At 41.9% G+C, this 18043-nt stretch overlaps 1 protein-coding gene and 1 long non-coding RNA gene across 2 annotated transcripts in view; one reads left to right on the top strand and one right to left on the bottom strand.

The window, feature by feature from the left end:
• LOC142046341 (uncharacterized) overlaps positions 1-18043 on the top strand; it is a 1049055-nt gene that overhangs the window by 413697 nt on the left and 617315 nt on the right. The gene's annotated exons all lie outside the window — the stretch shown is intronic.
• Positions 3046-11816, bottom strand: LOC142046210 (uncharacterized). Its single transcript, XR_012655107.1, has 2 exons — positions 11713-11816; positions 3046-3405 (listed from the first exon to the last, which is right to left on the bottom strand). It is a non-coding gene; the product is annotated as an uncharacterized LOC142046210 (long non-coding RNA).

The following is an 18043-nucleotide window of genomic DNA, read 5'->3' as shown; positions in this document are numbered from 1 at the left end:
AATGCTGACACAGGAATCTCTTCTTTTCATCCTCTTTGCAGACACAGAAAGAACACTGTTGCCAAGTTCGGTTGGTTGTACTGTTTCTATAATAAGTGAGTTTTGAAGATAATGGCTTGTTAGGCCAACCCACCTTATCCAACTCACAGGAATGGCATGTTGCACGTTCGTCTTTTGTCTGCCTGTTAGTAAATTAACATTTCTTCCTTCTTGTAATTTTCCTGAATTTTTTTATTTGTACAGTTATAGTTATTTTTACCAGGAGCCAGTGTGGTTCAGTGGATAAGATGTGAACAGGGACTCAAGAGACCTAGTAGATTCTATTTCTTGCTTTGTCACTGGCCCGCTATATGACCTTGGGCAATTCACCTCACTTTTCTAGATCTCAGTTCACTATCTGCAAAATGCCACTTTGAAAGGCACTTTTGGATTTAGGGATAAAAAGCATCATATAAGATCCAAGTATTATTATTAGTTATTAGTTTATACATAGGACCGAAAATCCCTTGAATTATAGCCATTCCCTATTTTTTTATCTAAATAATAGTTTACCTAAGCACCTATTATATCTGTTTTCCTTTCATGTTTGTCACAGTCAAAAGGTCAAAATTGGGTTCTGTGATTTTGTTATGTCCTAGGTCAAGACAGATTAAACACCAGCATAAATCTTTCTTTAGTTATGGCTAATATGTAAGGAGGTGGTGAATCAACTAAAATAAATAGTCAACTGAGTGGATGAACCAGTTCTAGTTCCTTTCATTGGATTGTGTGTACAGAGCCAGATCAAGGTATAGGCAATACATGCCTGAGCTAGGAACCCATCTCCTGGAACCACATGATAAGGACAGAATCCCTGCTTTCATTTTTAAAAAAGGAACTTTCTAGCTCGTATGGTAGTGAAAAAATTCTTGAAAGTGAAGCCGCTATTTCTACATGAGTCTGGAGATAGCCTGAAACTGAAATTGCAGGGTGTGAACTGCCCCATGCATCACAATGAGATGTGAACTCCCAGATTCATAGTTTAGGGGTGACTGGTACATCAACCCAACACAGTAATTTAGATGCAGCAAGAGGAGAAGAGGAGGGCAATGGCCCCTCCTAGCCACCCAAGCAAATACAGTCCAGCTGCTGGACTAACCATTGTGCAGATCCTATGCTGCCAAGCCTGACTCTCAGCAGGGGAAAAGGGGCTTCTTGCTGCTGCTGTCCCTGCTGCTCCCAAGAAGAGGGGGCCACTGCTGCTGTTCTTGGGAGGAAAAGGGGGCCCCAGGATTCTGCTCTACTGCTTTAGGAAAACAGCTATGTCTTGAAGTGTGCCCTGGAAGTCAACAGATCTGGGGTCTGTCAGACCAAAGGGGAGTTGAGTTCCTGAGTCAGGGACCTCTGACTCTCAGGAATCAGTTGCTCTCAGTACCCTCTCATTCAAATAAGGGAGCTGTGAGGCTGAGTGCTTCATCTTATTGTACCAGCCAGGCTAAGGTAGAACATGAGGAGAGAAACATCATCTAAGGAACCTGGACACAAATTTAGGGCTTTATAAAGGACAAGACCAACACCTTAAACTGCACTCAGAAACTAGCTGTCAGCCAGTGCAGATCATGGAGCTCAAGTGCTTTCTGTGAGAAGTACCACTTAAGTCATAACCAACTATATTATGCATCAGCTGATGTTTCTAAATGGTCATCAGATATAGCTCCATAGAAAACAGATTGCAGTAATCCAGTCTTCGAGGGACAAAGGTATGGATCATTGGGGCAAGGTCTGCACCAAAAATAGCAAAATAAAAACATCTAGGTATAGATTTTAAAACAGTACTCCGAGCCACTGCTGCTACTTGGACACATAGAGCAGCCAGGGGTCCAAAATTATACCCAGATTGCAAATGTGAATATAAACAGCAGAAAAGTGAGTGGGAAGATATCATTTTTGCCTCTTCTTCTGATTGCTCCCCATAGTTTATCAAAATTACATAGGAACATAGGAATTGCCATACTGGATCAGACCAGTGGTCCATCTAGTCTAGAGTCCTGTCGCTGACGGTGTCCAGCAACAGATGCTTCAGAGGATGGCACAAGAACCTGCATTAGGCAGATGTGAAATATTCTGCCCCCCAACATAGGTCTCATTCTGATCTCTCATATTTAGAGATTGACTTAATCCCTGAACCACAAGATTTAATAGCCCTTCCAGAAATTTTATTGTTGTTAATTATAACTCTGGATATTCTTGAGAGCCATATAAACATCCAATCCCTTTTTTAATCTTGTTACTTTCTTGGCCTTCATGACTTACTGTAGCAATTAGTTCCACAGCTTAATTACATGTTGTGTGAAAAAGTGTTTCCTTTTATTGGTTGTGAATTTCCCACTTCTTAATTTCATTGAATTTTCCCTTGTTCTTGCATCATGAGACAGGGATAACAGAAGCTCCCACTCTACCTTCTCTATATCAATTCATTATACTTTTATCATGTCCTCTCTTATTTGTCTTGTTTGTAAGGTAAACAATCCCAATCTTTCCAATCTTTCTTCATAAGAGAGCTTCTTTGGCCTTTGATTATTCTCATTGCTCTTCTCTGAATTCCCTCTGGTTCAGCAATATCATTTTTGAGATGGGATAACCAGTGCTGCACACAGTATTCCACATGAGGCATACCACTGATTTATATAAAAGTATTATTTCCTTATTCTTATCTGGGCTGACTATCAGCCAGCTAAACCATTTATCAGCCAGATGCTGGTCAAGTTTCTCAGCTTCACCATCTGGGTCCAATGGAATGATGATGTAAAGCGGAGAGTCATCTCATATCGGAAACACTGCAGCTCAAGCACATGCAATATCTTCATATTATATTTATCTATCTATCTATCTCAGAGGAACAGTAAACAGAACCTTGTTGAACCTCACTTGAGAGAGCCCTTTGTGCAGGCCAGTAATAGCATTGTACTGCTCTCAGGGAATACTCAAATGCAACTCCATCTACTCTGCTGGAATCCATAGATGGGTCAACCACACTTCATGGCCAACACACACAATAACAACTGATGGCTATAAAAGAATCATAATAGACATTTAATCTTGTCCAAAAGGAGATATTTTCCCAGCACTGCTGGTAAAGTCTTGGTCTGTATGCTACTCAGGCCTAAAACTGGAAATGGCAAATGGAAATCTGGGGAGTCCTGGTATCACCAGAGTTGTCCATTGCAATGTTCTTGATCAACATTCCAAAACAGAGAAACCTGAGACAGAGCAAATCTGATGGGATTGGTTACTTGAACTGGCGAAAAAGAATCACATATTTAAATAATGATAGGTCCTATCATTGGCAACCTCGTTTAAAACCAGAAAGCCATAGATCCAATTTTTAGCCCAAAGCTCCTCCAGTAGTTCCAGACTTCTCATTAGCTGAAATACAAAAAGATTCAGGACATGCTGATAACTTGATCTAGATTTAGACTCATAGACTCATAGGTCAGAAGGGACCAATATGATCATCTAGTCTGACCTCCTGCACAAGGCAGGCCACAAAACCCTACCCATACACATTTATAACAACCCCTAACCATGACTGAGTTATTGAAATCCTCAAAATTGTGATTTGAAGACCTCAAGCTGCAGAGAATCCACCAGCAAGGACCCTATGCCCCACGCTACAGAGGAAGGCGAAAACCTCCACTGCCTCTGCCAATCCGCCCTGGAGAAATTCCTTCCCGACCTCAATATGGCGATCAGCTAACCTGAGCATGTGGGCAAGACTCACCGCTAGCACCCAAGAAAGTTTCTCTGCAGTAACCAGTTCCATCCATCAACATCCTCGACAGACCCTCATTGAGCAGACTTATCTGCCGATAATCCAAGATCATTGCCCAAATATAACGATGGAATAAAATCCAAACTGTCTCTTGCTGATCATAACATCCCCACTTGTAGCTCTATAGCCATGCCCACCCGTCAATGCTTAATCTTAAAGCCAGATAGTCTTTTGCCCGCCACTACTTCCCTCGAAGCTGTTCCACAAAGAACTTCACTCCCCTAATGGTTAGAACCTTCGTCTAATTTTCAAGTCTAAACTTCTCCTAATATCAGTTTGTACCCATTCGTCCTCGTGCCTACATTAAGTACTAAACTTAAATAATTCTCTCCCTCCGAAATGTAATCCCCCTGGATATATTTATTATATAGAGCAGCAATATCCCCCTCCGAGCCTCTTTTTGGCAGGCTAAACAAGCCAAGCATCTTTGATCTCCTTTCATACAGGCTGATTTTCCATTCTCGGATCATCCTAGTAGCGTCTAGTGACAAACCTGTTCCAGTTTGAAATTGCATTCCTTCTTAAAAATGGGCACCCTAATAACTGCTACAATCAATATTCCAGGTGGGGTCTCACCAGCGCGCGTATATAACGGCACTAAACTAAACACTCCTTCTCCTTGCTGAAATACCTCACGACCTGATGCATCCTAAAACTGCATTTGCTTTTTAACAGCCAATTCACATTGCGCGGCTCATACGATCATCCTGCTATCAACCACTACCCACGAAGGTCCTTCCTGCTCCGTCATCTTCCAACTGGTGCGTTCCCAACGTATATCTAAAATTCTAATTTATAATCCCTAAGTGCATGACTTGCACTGTTCCACTATTATTTCATCCTATTACTATTAACTCCAGTTTCAAAACAAGGTGTGGTCAGCTTTTCCTGAAATAGTATCCACACCGGTCCTTCTCTGTGTTAGCAATCTCCCCAGCTTCGTGTCAATTCCGCAAAACTTTATTAGAAACATTCCGCCGCTACTTTGTGCCAAGGTCAGTAACAAAAAGGTTAAATAAGATCACCGGTCCCAAACCATCCTTGAGGGACTCCACTAGTCTAACCATCCTTTCCAGCCCTGACAATTCCTTCAGTACGATCGCTGGAGTTCCTCCTTAAAAAAACCAGTCTTATCCACCTTACAAACTTTCATATTCAGGTCCCCTATCTTTCCTAATTAACATAACAGTTCCCCATGCGGATCCGTTAGTCAACGCCTTACTGAAATGAGAGGAGGTAATTAGATCTACCGCATTTCTCATTCTATGCTAAAGTATCCGTCACATTGATCAAAGAATGGAGATCAGGTTGGTTTGCACGATCTACCTTTAGTAAACTCTCATGTTGCACTTGTCCCAATTACCATTGATCCTCAATGTCCTTAACTACTTTCTCCTTAAATTTTTTTCCAAGACCTTACACCTACAGAACGTCAATCTAACAGGCTCATAATTCCCGGATCACTTTTATTACCTTCTTAAAAATAGGAACTCGTTAACAATCTCCAGTCGTACGGTACAACCCACGAGTTTACCGATTGCTTAAAATTCTCGGCTAACGGCTTCGCAATTTCACGCGCCGTCCTTTAATATCCTCGGATGGAGATTGTTCTGGGCCCTTCCGATTTTGTCCCCATTAAGCTGTTCAAAGGTTTGGCCTCTACCCTCAGATGCGTATAATATCCACCATCCATATCCAATTCCCGTTTATCATCACTCCATCTCCCTTAAACTCCTCACATAGTTCTTTATTAAGACCGAGGCAAATGTACTTATTAGATAATTGGCCATGCTAGGTTATCCTTAACTCCGTTCCATCCTCTATGTATATGCGGCACCACCTCTTCTTTCTTTGTTTTCTGGCTTTATTTATGTGGCTGTAGAACCTTTACTATTGGATTTTGATTCCTTGCAAGGTCCAGTTCTACGCGGGTTTTTAGCCTCCTGCAACTTTTATTCCTACATGTTCGTTCTGACCTCACTAAGGTAGCTTCCCTTGCTAATCCCGCCTTTCTTCCACTCCCTGTAAGCTTTCTGCTTTTTCCTAATCCCCTCTCTGAGTTGCTTGCTCATCCAGCTTGGCCTACATCTGAATTATAAAATCACTTGAAAACTTCTCATAGCATGAAATAACCTACTTTGTTAGAGACCAGATTAACTAGGCTATTCACTGCTCATGCTCAGACCAGTTCCACCAATCAGGACTTCATAGATGCTGTAGTGGAATTTGACGACACCATTCTCCTTCTTGTGCATAACCACAGCATTGAACTTTAAAACATCTATATGCCACAATTGGTCTTCCCTTTTGTTTCAAGACAGCGAAATCCAATTAGGTTATCTCTAATTTCTATGATTCTTTAAATGAAAAGACTAATATGTGTATTTCCATGCATTATTTAAAAGTCCACATAGTGTATGCTAATGGAAATGTAAACAAATTACATAAAGGAAATTGAATGTCATTTATCAACAAAATGATATTTTGAATAATCTTTTATATATTTCACAAAGCATTTTCATAAATTTCTGTAAGAGAAGAGGAAATGAGAATTGATTGTTATCATGCTGCATGTAAGTTTGGTCAGTTGTCACTATGCATACTTAAGAATTTTAGGCAATTTTCTTCAGCAAGGCTCATTCCATTTTTGGCAGTCTGATGCTTTCATGTATTTAGTTATTAAATGATTCTAGTGTTCTCACTCTAACAAAATTTCTTACTGGTCATTCCACATATTTATGGCTCAGTGCAGGAAAAAGTGCTTCCTGACATCTGTTCTGAATTAGTTCTCTTTTCCAGTTATGTCCTCCTGTTTCATTATTTGTGTTATGAAAATAGTAACTTAGATTTACAATATTTGTACCATTTAATGTTTTATAAAATTAAATTAAGCCTCCTTACTGCTTTTCTAAATTTAAGATGAAGAAATTATACCCTTTTCTCAGTTCATATGTTTTAGTAATGAGATGTAACTCATTCATTGTATGTTTATCATTCTTTGTACCTTTTTTCCATCATGATATTGTCTTTCTAATGACAAGAACTGAACCCAATATTTTAAAGGCTTTTATTAAAAAATTATATAATTTCATGATCACTTTCCTTCTAGTTGTTCAGTTGTTTTTTATTTGCTTCTTTATACTACAAATATTTTTAGAGGACTCCACATTACCTAAAAGTTTCTTTTGAAGTCAGCCTACTCAGTTAAATTCTATAAATTTTCCATATTTGTTGATAAGTATGGAATGTATGCACCACTTTTTGATTTTTCAACTTCACCATCTCAGCTATAGATGAAATCCATTTATATGATTTCCTTTATGATGTATTACTCGTGTTAAAATATTAGCAGATTTAAATAATTTCACCAATGTCATTATAAGTGATAAGCATCAGATGGTCAAGTACTAATATTTGGAAACCTGACTTAAAACTTCTTCTCAGCTGAATGTGAGACTTTTAAAGAGGCTCTACTCACTTTTCATTTTCTCCCAAGCTTGATTAAGATACCGTATTTTACCATGCTTGAATACAGTTGTGAACAATTGAGTTAGATTATGCAATATTGGTAATGACTTGGGGCCTATCCACACTACAACAAATTAAAAAACAAAACAACACATTTAAAGCCCTAGTGTAGATAAGGCAAATTGTACTTTAGCACACTAGCTGGTCAGGGTGAACTCTAGGTTCCCCCTACTGGTCAGTGAAGTCAGGGACTATTTACTGTTTGCAGTACTGTGGTTTAAATTCATAATCTAGCTAGATACTAAAAATCTGTAACCCGCTAGCCCCCCCGCCCCCATTTTCTTTTGTCCGATGACTGTAGAGGTGTTAACTGGCCACTTCACCTTAAGTGGTCTTTTATAATACTTATTAACTGCTTATGCTAAACAACCTGTTCCACCTTGTATTTAGCTGTGTCACTCTGAGTACCTTTCCCAGATCTGAAGAGCTGTGTAAGCTTGAAAACTTGTTCCTTTCACCAACAGAAGTTGGTCCAATAAAATACATTACTTCACCAGTTTCAAGATTAATTATGTTTACTATTGTACCAATTAACTTGGTTGTTTACAACTCTGTTCAAACACTGTAAAATATTGTAGTGTAGAAAATGCTTCATCCTTTTACTTTACCTCAATACACAGAATCAGGACATGAGATAAAGCTAAAATGAAACTTGCCTTTAGTGACTACTCAAAGGACAGACAAAAATTGGAGGTGATTTTTTTAAACAAAAGTGTGGCAGAATAGGACTTATTATGATTGGTGATACTAAGGAGGGACAAGGTGGTGGTGGTGGTGGTGGTGGGGGCAGCGTATTAAGAAAGGAGGCTGCCTAATACAGGTTTCACTGTATTTAAAAAATTGCAAACTGAGGTCCCATCCTTCAGCTGTATGGAGCCCTATTGCAATCTATGGGGTGTTGCACCAGCTCATGGGACTCCTCATAACTATTCAGTTGCAGATTTGAGGCCTATTTTATTTGTAAATCCTATGCTTATATCTGGAAAAGAGACAAGCAATCTTATTTCTCTTTAATTTACTGAAAAAATCTCTCAAAGAAGTTTCAATCATTTTGAAGTCGTATTTGTATAATCTGGTTGGTTTTGTACATTTGCTTGCAGAGGTTTTCCGCTATACCTCTCTTGAACTTAGCAATTTTTATGGTTTGAAAAGGCCTATAGAGTCTGCTCCAAAGGGCACATTAAAATATGTTGATAGAAGTCTATTAAATAATTGTATCTCTGCCTGTATTTCCTTTAGCACTGTTAAGATATTAGAGACGTATTCCATCTGGTCTTGAAGGGTGATGATTGGCTCTTCTGAGCTATTTTGAGAAGAGCTGCCCCAGAAATGCTGAAGTCATTCAGGACAATTAACACACAGCTAATGGCAGCATCATTAGTCTAGCTTTAAAAGATCTCTTATTCCTTTTACATAACATATGTAATATACTTAAAAGTACAACGATGATCCCTTTTCCATGGAAATAAAAGTACTCCTAAGAGATATATTTATTCCTGGGCAAATATGCAAAATGAAGGTATACAGATGATCCCTTTCCATTCTTAAATTCTAAGTAGGAATTTAAAGATACTGCAAAACTGTATTTTTAATTTTGTTCAAAATGTGAAGTTACAAAGTAGACAGATATAAAGAGAGAAATACACATGACAGTATTGCCTACTTTCACAATTTTGTCATGAATCTTGCATTATTTGGTGTTTTTTTTAAAGCCCCAGCTCCTGGATTCAAAATATTGTGTATGATCCTTGGCTTTCATTTTTTAAAAAAAGTAAGACACCTAGCCCTCATAGTTACAGAGAAAATAGTGAGTGTACTCTGAAGGGTCAGAAGGCAAATAATGCCAACGCTGCTTTACTTTTAAAAATCTCATGGTTTTTAACCCACTCACATGATTTTATGAGGCCTGAGTCATGATTTTTGAACATATGAGGTAAACAATACTGATATAATATTTCATGAGCTAAGGTATCATTTACCAGGGATAGGAGAAAGCAGAGGCACTGATCATTGTGCGTGTCATCCCTTAGGCAGTGAGTCTATTTTACCCACAGACATTTTAAAATATTTATAAGACATAAGGATGTTGCCTAGTATAATCTCTTAGTGTGGGTGTGTGGGGATACTGCATGGTGGTCTCGTTCACAGAGTGAGGTAGGGGGCCAACTCTGTCCTGTTTTAAGATATATCCTTCCACCAGTTCCAGAAATTGGCAGTAGTCATTACTCCCCTCATTTCCTATGCCTGGCCTCACGCTATGGTTGGAATCAGCCCAATAGCAGCAGCTTGTCTGAACTGCATACCAGGGATGCTGCGTGGGTCCTATGCAAGCCTGCTGCTGTCTTGTGCTCATGTGACAGACCCAAAGAATGTTGGGGGGAGTGGAGGATTTCTAGGACTGGCACAAGCACGGTCCGTGACAGTGACTGTACAGCCTGGCGTTCTGCCCAAGCAGCAACAGCACAGCTGAAAACCACATGGTGGAAGTGGAGGCTACAGAACAGGTGGTAGCAGCTCCCAGAACTGATAGTTTGGAAGGAGAGAGAAGGTGGAAGCATTCTCCCAGGAAGGAGCTGTAGATTAATATCATTGGGAGGTGCTTCCTTGAGCTAAGGTCACACATTGCTGGTTACTGGTATTCTCCCAGGGGTGCCTGCATCTTTATACCTCTAAGCACCTGAATGCTTACATATAAGTGCTAGTTTCTTTGAAAGAGAGTATTGAATAGAGGGTAGTAAAAGCACTGCTCTCTCCAGTCCCCAAAGGCCCTTTAAAATATGTGCACATCATGGACATGCAATGCAAGAGTCTGACAATAGAGCTAGAGCCCAGTGCTTGTATGGAAGGGATGGCGGCAACCCACTGCCACTCCCTCTAGCAAGATTTTTTTTTTTTTCTGAGCTCAAGCCTACAACTGTCTCGTGTTGAGAGTCTTTGAGGTCAGGGCTGGCTCCAGGGGTTTTGCCGCCCCAAGCAGCCAAAGGAAAAAAAAAAGCCATGATTGTGATCTGCGGCAATTCAGCTGGAGGTCCTTTGCTCCGAGCAGGAGTGAGGGACCCTCCGCCGAATTCCTGAAAGTGCCGCCCCGCTCTGGAGTTGCTGCCCCAAGCACCTACTTGATAAGCTGGTGCCTGGAGCCGGCCCTGTTTGAGGTGCACCTCTGGCAATGAAGGAGGAATTGTAAGCCTGTACATAATAGCTAGGAGCTGCCAAAAGGGACACAGCATTGCTCCATGTAAGAGTAAAAGACTTGGCTCTATGGCAGAAGTGTAGTTAGCTAGATGATGTTATGCAAAAAAACTCCATTTTTCTTTGGGAGATCACTTTCCAGGGTGAAATGTACATTTCATTGTCCAGTCACTAAGCTCTGACTCCATTGTGTCAGTCGTAAATCACAGTTAGCAACTCTCAAAGGGAATATATTGAAGAGACAGAGAATGTCTGTATGTATGCGAAAAAAGGCAGCTTTTAAGGATTCAACTGTACAGCAGCTTCCGATTTTTAAAAAAGTTCCAGAGACAGCAGATTACTCTTCCAAAAGAAGAAAATATTTTAAGAAAGGTCTGGGGAAGTCATCTGCTTGCTGAAGAAAAGTTTTTAAGCTGCTTTAGGTTGGGTTTAGGTAATAATAAAGTTAGCAAAGACACAGTTATATATAGTGAAACAGTGTCATTTAAACTGGAACAGTGTTTTCCCACCAACGTAAATACAAAATAATTTTAGGCACTGTGGGTGGCTGTCTCATTATTACAAGTCTTACTTAACAGAGAGAATGTTTTACAGAAGATTCATCCCCCCGCCCACACACATTAGTACACAGCTACATTAAAACTCAAAAAGCTATACAGTTTTCCTAGAAAGGGGTCAGTCAAGAGCAACACTCAGATATAGTACTGAATTAATCATATCCAGTAACTAGAATGAGGAAGAGGCAGTTTTGAAAACCGTGCCACTCTTGCGGGGACTACAGGCACTTTGCTGCTGCCCTGGTTATCTGGATGATGTTTTCCCCTGCTAATATTGTTGCACGCACAGAGAATTAGACAAGCAGATTACTTAAATGATCACAAAGTGTACCCAGGAGCCTCTCAAGCCTCATCCATCGCCAATGCATTCAAAACGTATCTGACACCAATACTTTGGAAAAAAGGGGAAAGAGAAGAAAAGCGCCAGCTAGTCCAATGGCCAGGAGCACCCGACCCGCTCCCCTCCCTGGAGTCTCTCATTCGCCCCAGGTTTCCCAGGCTGCAGCCTCACCAGCACTTTACAGGAGAGATGCACAGAAAGTGGAAAGTGAGTCAAGCAGGTTTATGTCTCACCCCGTCAGCCCGCAGGGGACACCCCGCGCACACGCCCCGGCCTGGCCCGGAAACATGAGCTCGGTGCGCGGGGACCCCCCAGCAGGGCGCCGGGCGGGGGTGTCCGAGCGGCGCCCACCCCACAGCAGCACCGGGCGCGCGCGGGACCTTCCCCGCTCGCTACCGCGAGACTCGCAGCCCCCTCCAATTCCCGGGACCCTCGACTTCGAGGAAAAAGAGGCGGGAACTAGCGCCAACCCATCACGTGACATCCCTCAGCACCACCCCCTGCCCGTCCAGTCCCGCCCCTCGCAAGCGCGTGCAACCAACACAGCAAGATGAGCGCGATCCCTAAGACCGGTACTTTCCCTGGCCTCTCGTCTATAAATAGACCGCGCCGTGCGTCTGTCACGTTCCCATTACGTACACGCACGCTGACGCACGGGGCGGCGTGCTCCGTGACGCAAGCACGTATCCGCCAGAGCTATAAATAGGCTTCCGGCGGTGGCAGCCAGGGGACAGAGCGGTTGTGAGTTGGGAGCGTCGGGGCGTGGGCGGGAATAAGCACCGGGGGCGAGCCGCCCGGTTTCCATGGGGACCGGTAGTGGAGTGCGCGCGCGCGCTAATTTCTTCTTGTTTCCTTCTCTAGCAAAGGGGGCGGGAGCCCGGGCCGGGTGAGTGGGGGCGGCCCCAGCCCTGCCAGGCTGGGGAAGGGGGCGCAGGATCCTGTCGGGCCCCCTCACCCCTGGGGGCCTGTGGCGGGGAGGCTGCTCCAGCTGGGGACAGCAGCGTCTCCTGCCGTTCGTGCGCTTGGGGGCCCCGCGCGTCCCGCCTGCGCTGGTATTTGTGGTTCAGTAGCGCTGGGGAGGCCCCCGTCACAGTTCGGGCCCTGGCCCTCACCCGCTGCTGGTACGCGGGGGGAGCAAGAGGTGGCTAGCTGGGGGGGGAGGGGCGGGGTGGAGGTGTTATCCCCATTTCCACAGCTGGGGAGCTGAGACACTGAGGCCTGGGCTGCGGTCACCCTAGCGGAGTCGGGGGTATGGGTGCATTTACCAACGTCAGTGGACTGGTGTAACCCCTGTGTAGATGCAGTTATGGTGGCATAAAGGTGCCTGAGAGTGTGTCCCATGTAACTGTGCCCACACAAGGGGGTTGTACTGCTCTAACTATGCCACTCTAGTTAATGAGGTGTCGTTTGTGTACCTAGATGAGATTTAAGTGACTTGCCCAAAGTCCTGTCCAGAAACTCTGGCAGATTTTGGATCTGAACCGAGTTCAGGTATTTTAATCACGTGGCCACTTTTTTTATAGCATATGTAATAATCGTGAAGGATTGGGTGTACCAACAATAATGTAAATAAACGTTGCTCTTTATTTTGTGTACATGGATTTCTTGTGTATTTTGAAATGTAGGTTGTCTTAGTTGTTCCTAATTTTGATTGTAAGCTCTTTGTGAAAGGGCTTGATTTTGTTAGCATAACAGCATACAGAGTTTTCTTCCATGGACTCTGATCTGTTCCTAATGGGACTATAATAAAGTAAATCTAAATAACATAACTTGGTAGCAATAAAAATTGTTGTTAATATATGTAAATCTAAGCATTGTATAAATATTGTTGTATTTTCCAAAATAGTATTTTTGTTCTTATTTTATATACTCTGGCATGTAGAATTTGTTTAGTTTATTAAGCTTTCTATTTTTTCTTATAACAAATTTAAAAAATAAATCTGATTGCATAAGTCTTGCTTGGCTGGTCAATCACAAGCAAATGCATTGGGCTGGCAATTTGGCCACAGCTACTGTTGCTTTGGCCACTGCCTCACTTTCCTAGTCTAGGACACCATCTGGCTGGTCTTGGTCAAATGAGTAACACAGTCAAATTACTCCTGCAACAGTCTTACAAATTTATGATATGAAAATATTTCATAGCTGACAAGTGCTATAACAGTGTAGTTCTTAATGTGAGAATATTGTTCAAATCTGTATAACAGATCACAAAGGTTGTAAAATTCAACTTAGTACATGAATGATACCTTGGTACACTATTCCTTTATTATGGGTTTGTAAGAGCAGATTTGCTTTGCATACTTTTTCCCCAGTGAATTGTTTTCAGACCTATCTCTTCTAATTCTAGGTTTGCAAAATGAAAATTGGGGGGGGGGGGGGATACTTGCAGCTGTAAACCCCCCCCCCCCCGCCCAAAAGAAAAAACCAAAAAAACCCACCCTCAAGCATGGTGGTTGAATTGTTAAGTATGACACTGACTCTACCTTTGCTCTAGAGCATAGCAGTGTCTTCCACTACAGCTACATGTTCTAAAGCATCCCACAGTGGAAGCTGTATTATATATCAATCTTTTTCCTTCTCACCATGAGAAGTGAAACAGCTATATGCTTTGTGGAGTGATGCTAACAACAAGATAAACACAGGAGTGTAAATTTGTATGGGTTGATGTCACCTTTCAACTGCAGCTTAAGTCTAGTCATCCATTACAAATGTCCTTTGTTAATTTCTGGCTTCTGTGCTCTTCTCCTTGTCCTTCCCCTACACAACCTGGGTTTCCAACCTCCACTTTATATCTGCTTCCTTCCCCGGTGTCATACTGTCTGGAGTGGCTCATGACTAAGTACCAAACTCAGGGCAGACTTCCTGATGTGGTGGTACATTCTATAATTAGATTTCACCAAGCCAGTACCTAATGTGATCTCCCAGATCACTGGAACAGTCTTACCATAGAGTCCTAGACAGTCCCCTTGGGCTCTCCATTCAAACTTGCCACCCAGGCTAGCTGGACTTAGTAATAAATGGTTACTTATACCAAAAGTCACAAAATGTTCAGGTTTTTACTAGTCCCAAGAGACCAGTCGCTTACCCCAGATCAATTTGTACGTTAGATCTCACACCAAAGAGAATGGTGGTAGCCAATTCTATAATAAACTAATTGAGACTTTATTAACTAGGAAAACTGAGTTATTTATCAATTAAAACAGGCAATATATATGCACAAGTGAGTTCAATGTCTGGTTCCAAAAGGTGACAGAGGTGGTAATTGGTCAGCACTTACTCCTGAGGGTGTTCTGTGCCAAAAAAATTAAAAATTCTGTGCATAATATTTTAAAATTCTGCACATTTTATTTGTCAATTAAATGTGGAGGCTCCATGATGGCATTGGGGAGCACAGGCTGCTGGCCACACAGAGGTGGAGATCACGGTGCAGCTCCTCCTTGGGACATGGACTCAGCAGTGAGGGTGCACCCAACCCTGACACAGCACAAAGACTGCTCTGGATGCATGGGGGTTGGGTGGATAGAGGAGTAGCTTCTTGTATAGTAATTCCTCTCCCAGAAGCTGAGGAGTGATGGGTGCAGGAAGCATGCTGGAGTTTGCAGCGCTTCCTAGAGCTGGGGGAGAAATCTGGGGATGGGTTTGACACAGGGCCAGATGCTGTGCAGGGGAAGAGGAAGTTCTGTCCTCCCCAGCCCAGCCCAGCCGGGACTAGCAGCTGAGCCTGGTGCAGTGTGAAGGAGGCACTAGACTGGTTTTCTCCAGTCCTGCCCCACTGTGATTTACCTTGCTGCTGGCTGCCCTGGGCACCCAAAGCATACTGCTGGGGAGTGTCACATGGCTGCTCTTGTGGCTTCCCTGTTAGAAAGTAATTTTTCTGCAGGGAAGCAAAGAAATCAGTAGGGGACATAAATTCTGCATATCTGCTATGATGCAGAATTCCCTCATGAGTAAGCACTGAGTGTCTTCTTAGGGCTGACCCAGGTTGGCCCTGAGGATCTCGGCTTTTTTTTTGTTGTTGTTTCTTAGTTCCAAACAGAGTCCAAACAGCAAAGATTGGACAAGAAAAATCTGTCTTTATTTCCTTCTTCCAGAATTCGAGCTGATGGGATGTGTTCTCTCTCATGTAGCACCTTCCTGGATGTAAGAGGACCATTAAATTAGCCTTTGTGTTGTGATGTCCACTTAGTCTTGGTAGTTCTGAATGGGAAAGGGAACCAGTTTTCCTTCTTAGGTTCACATGTTCAGAGCAGGCATTTTTATAATTATAAAGCAAAATGTATATATCTTATAATGTGTTATACAGACATTACAAGTAAGATTAATGCATGCAGCAACTTACAGGCATTTTATAGAGTCTAAAGACATTTTTATAAGTTCAACACCGACCCTGAACAACATTAACATATAGGCAAGCTGGTCTGGTTTCCAGCTATGGATTTTTCAAAGCTCAGCTGCTACCCATTGATTTGGTGAGAACTGGCACCTAGTTTACCAGCATCACACCGAACAAGCCCTTCTGAACTTTCCCCACAGTGCATTTCCCCTATTGGCTAATTGTTTTGCTAGTTTAATTATTTATTAATAATGATATCAGGAATCACTTCATGTTGGTATTTTTATTATTAAAACTCTAACCACCATGATAGTGACAAGCTGTTCCTGCTATGGAAGAAGTGCTGTTGAAACCTACTGCTGCTGATTAGTGGTTAATGTATCCTTTTTTTTTTTTTTTCTGCTGCTTTCAGTCTCCTTTTAAGCATTTTTGGTGACATTTGGTTTTCATTATTTTCTGCTTTTGACTTCTTGCTATTCAGTACTGACTTCAGTGATGAATGGAAACTAAAGTCCTTCCCCCCCATATATCATGTGCTTCCATATATTCTTGGCTCTGAGGTGTAGTGGCAAAGGCAGAGCTATTTCATACACAGTGATGTTGAGCATTCCTTTCTATTTTGATATTCTTTTGCCCATTTCAACGTGTCCCTTTAAAATATACAGAGTAAATACATGTATTTTTTCTTCTTAATTTGTCCCTATTCATACTAAGTGTTTTATTCAGGTTAAGTGGATCAAATTATCATGAAAAAGCTGAGCTCCTGTGGTGGAAGGAAAGTGCAAACCTGAGAGCCATTTCTCTGAGTGGTAAGAATCAGGGTGCTTTTAATGAAGCTGCCTTCTCAGATCTTTTCTGCATGAGGGTGACAACTGGCTATGAAAGTAGGGTGACCACCTGCCTTTTCTTGTTCTTAAAAGGTGGTGGCAAGTGTATGGGGAAGGTTGGACTGAGAGAGGCCAGCTTCTCTCCATAGTCAAGCAAGGAGAGGTAACATCTGATGTTTATCTTGGGGAAGGGCCGGGGGGGGCGGGGTAGAGATTGGATCATCAGCATCCTTCTCATCATGATCCTACTGTATGGGTAGGGGAGGATGGGTTAGAGGGAAGCAGGAGTTGATATTGCACATGCTACTTGCTGTGTATGTTATCAAAATGATTTGAGTTGGAGCACTCACACCACTTATTTGGCCCATAAGACAAAATGTGCAGTAGACTTCTAAAGTATACCACCGAGTCTCACAGTAGACAAAAAATTTTTTGCCTGGAAAACAGTGAAAGGAAGGAATAACCAATGCATAATATTTGCAGCATGCCTTTAATGTATTTGTTAATATTTTCTCACTGGAGGAAAGGGACAGATGTAAAAAGAAGGGTTGATCAGGACATAATGGTGGGATAGGGCACAGATGGTGGCTGTGAGGTCAGGTGATGTTGATCAAGACATCTTGGGAGGTGTTAGGGCAACTAGGACATGCTTAAGTTCTTGAAGTTGTCAGGTGTGGAATGGATGAATGACTGGGGATGATTTGGACATGATGGGTAGGTACTGACTAGTAATCCAGAGAGAATCTGGTCTTAATGGAAGTGAGACTTTTCAGCAAGAGTGGGAAAATCCTGGTGGGAGGGAACTAAGGCTGGAGTGGTTGCAATGGGAAGTTAAGAAAACAGCTCATACCAGAGACCTCATGTTTGCAGTTCGAGAGAAACAGTTGATCTTAGTTGGGTAGGGAAAAAAAGGTTTGTTGTAAAATTGAAGATAGATAAATGTTAAAAAATTAAATAAAGAGGCAGTTTATGGGGCCAAATTTTCAGAAGAAAGGCTTGAATACACACAGTAAAACCTCAGTTAGGAGCACCAATATTCGTAACTTTGAACAAAATATTATGGTGGTTCTTTCAAAAGTTTACAACTGAACATTGACTTAATACGAGGTTGAAACTTTACAATGCAGAAGAAAAATGCTGCTTTTTGCCATCTTAATTTAAATGAAACAAGCACAGAAATGGTTTCCTTACCCTGTTGTTTAAAAAAAAAAAGGTGCGGGGGAGAAAGAGTTTAACATAGTATTGTACTGGCTTTTTTTTGTCTCTGCTGCTGCCTGATTTGCATACTTCTGGTTCCAAATATGGTGTGTAGTTGACCAGGTGAGTTTGTAACTCTGGTGTTTGAAAGTCTAAGATTCTACTGTATGTACAAATGCATTATTGCATGTGCAAATCTAGTACTTGCTCCTGCAGACAAATGTGCCTATGAAGGCATGGAATTGTAAGAATAATTTTCCT

The sequence above is a fragment of the Chelonoidis abingdonii genome, chromosome 2 (genome assembly GCF_003597395.2).
Source record: "Chelonoidis abingdonii isolate Lonesome George chromosome 2, CheloAbing_2.0, whole genome shotgun sequence".
In the NCBI taxonomy this organism is placed as follows: domain Eukaryota; kingdom Metazoa; phylum Chordata; order Testudines; family Testudinidae; genus Chelonoidis; species Chelonoidis abingdonii.
The sequence above is the reverse complement of the archived record's forward strand: the minus strand, read 5'-3'. Positions and strand labels throughout refer to the sequence as shown.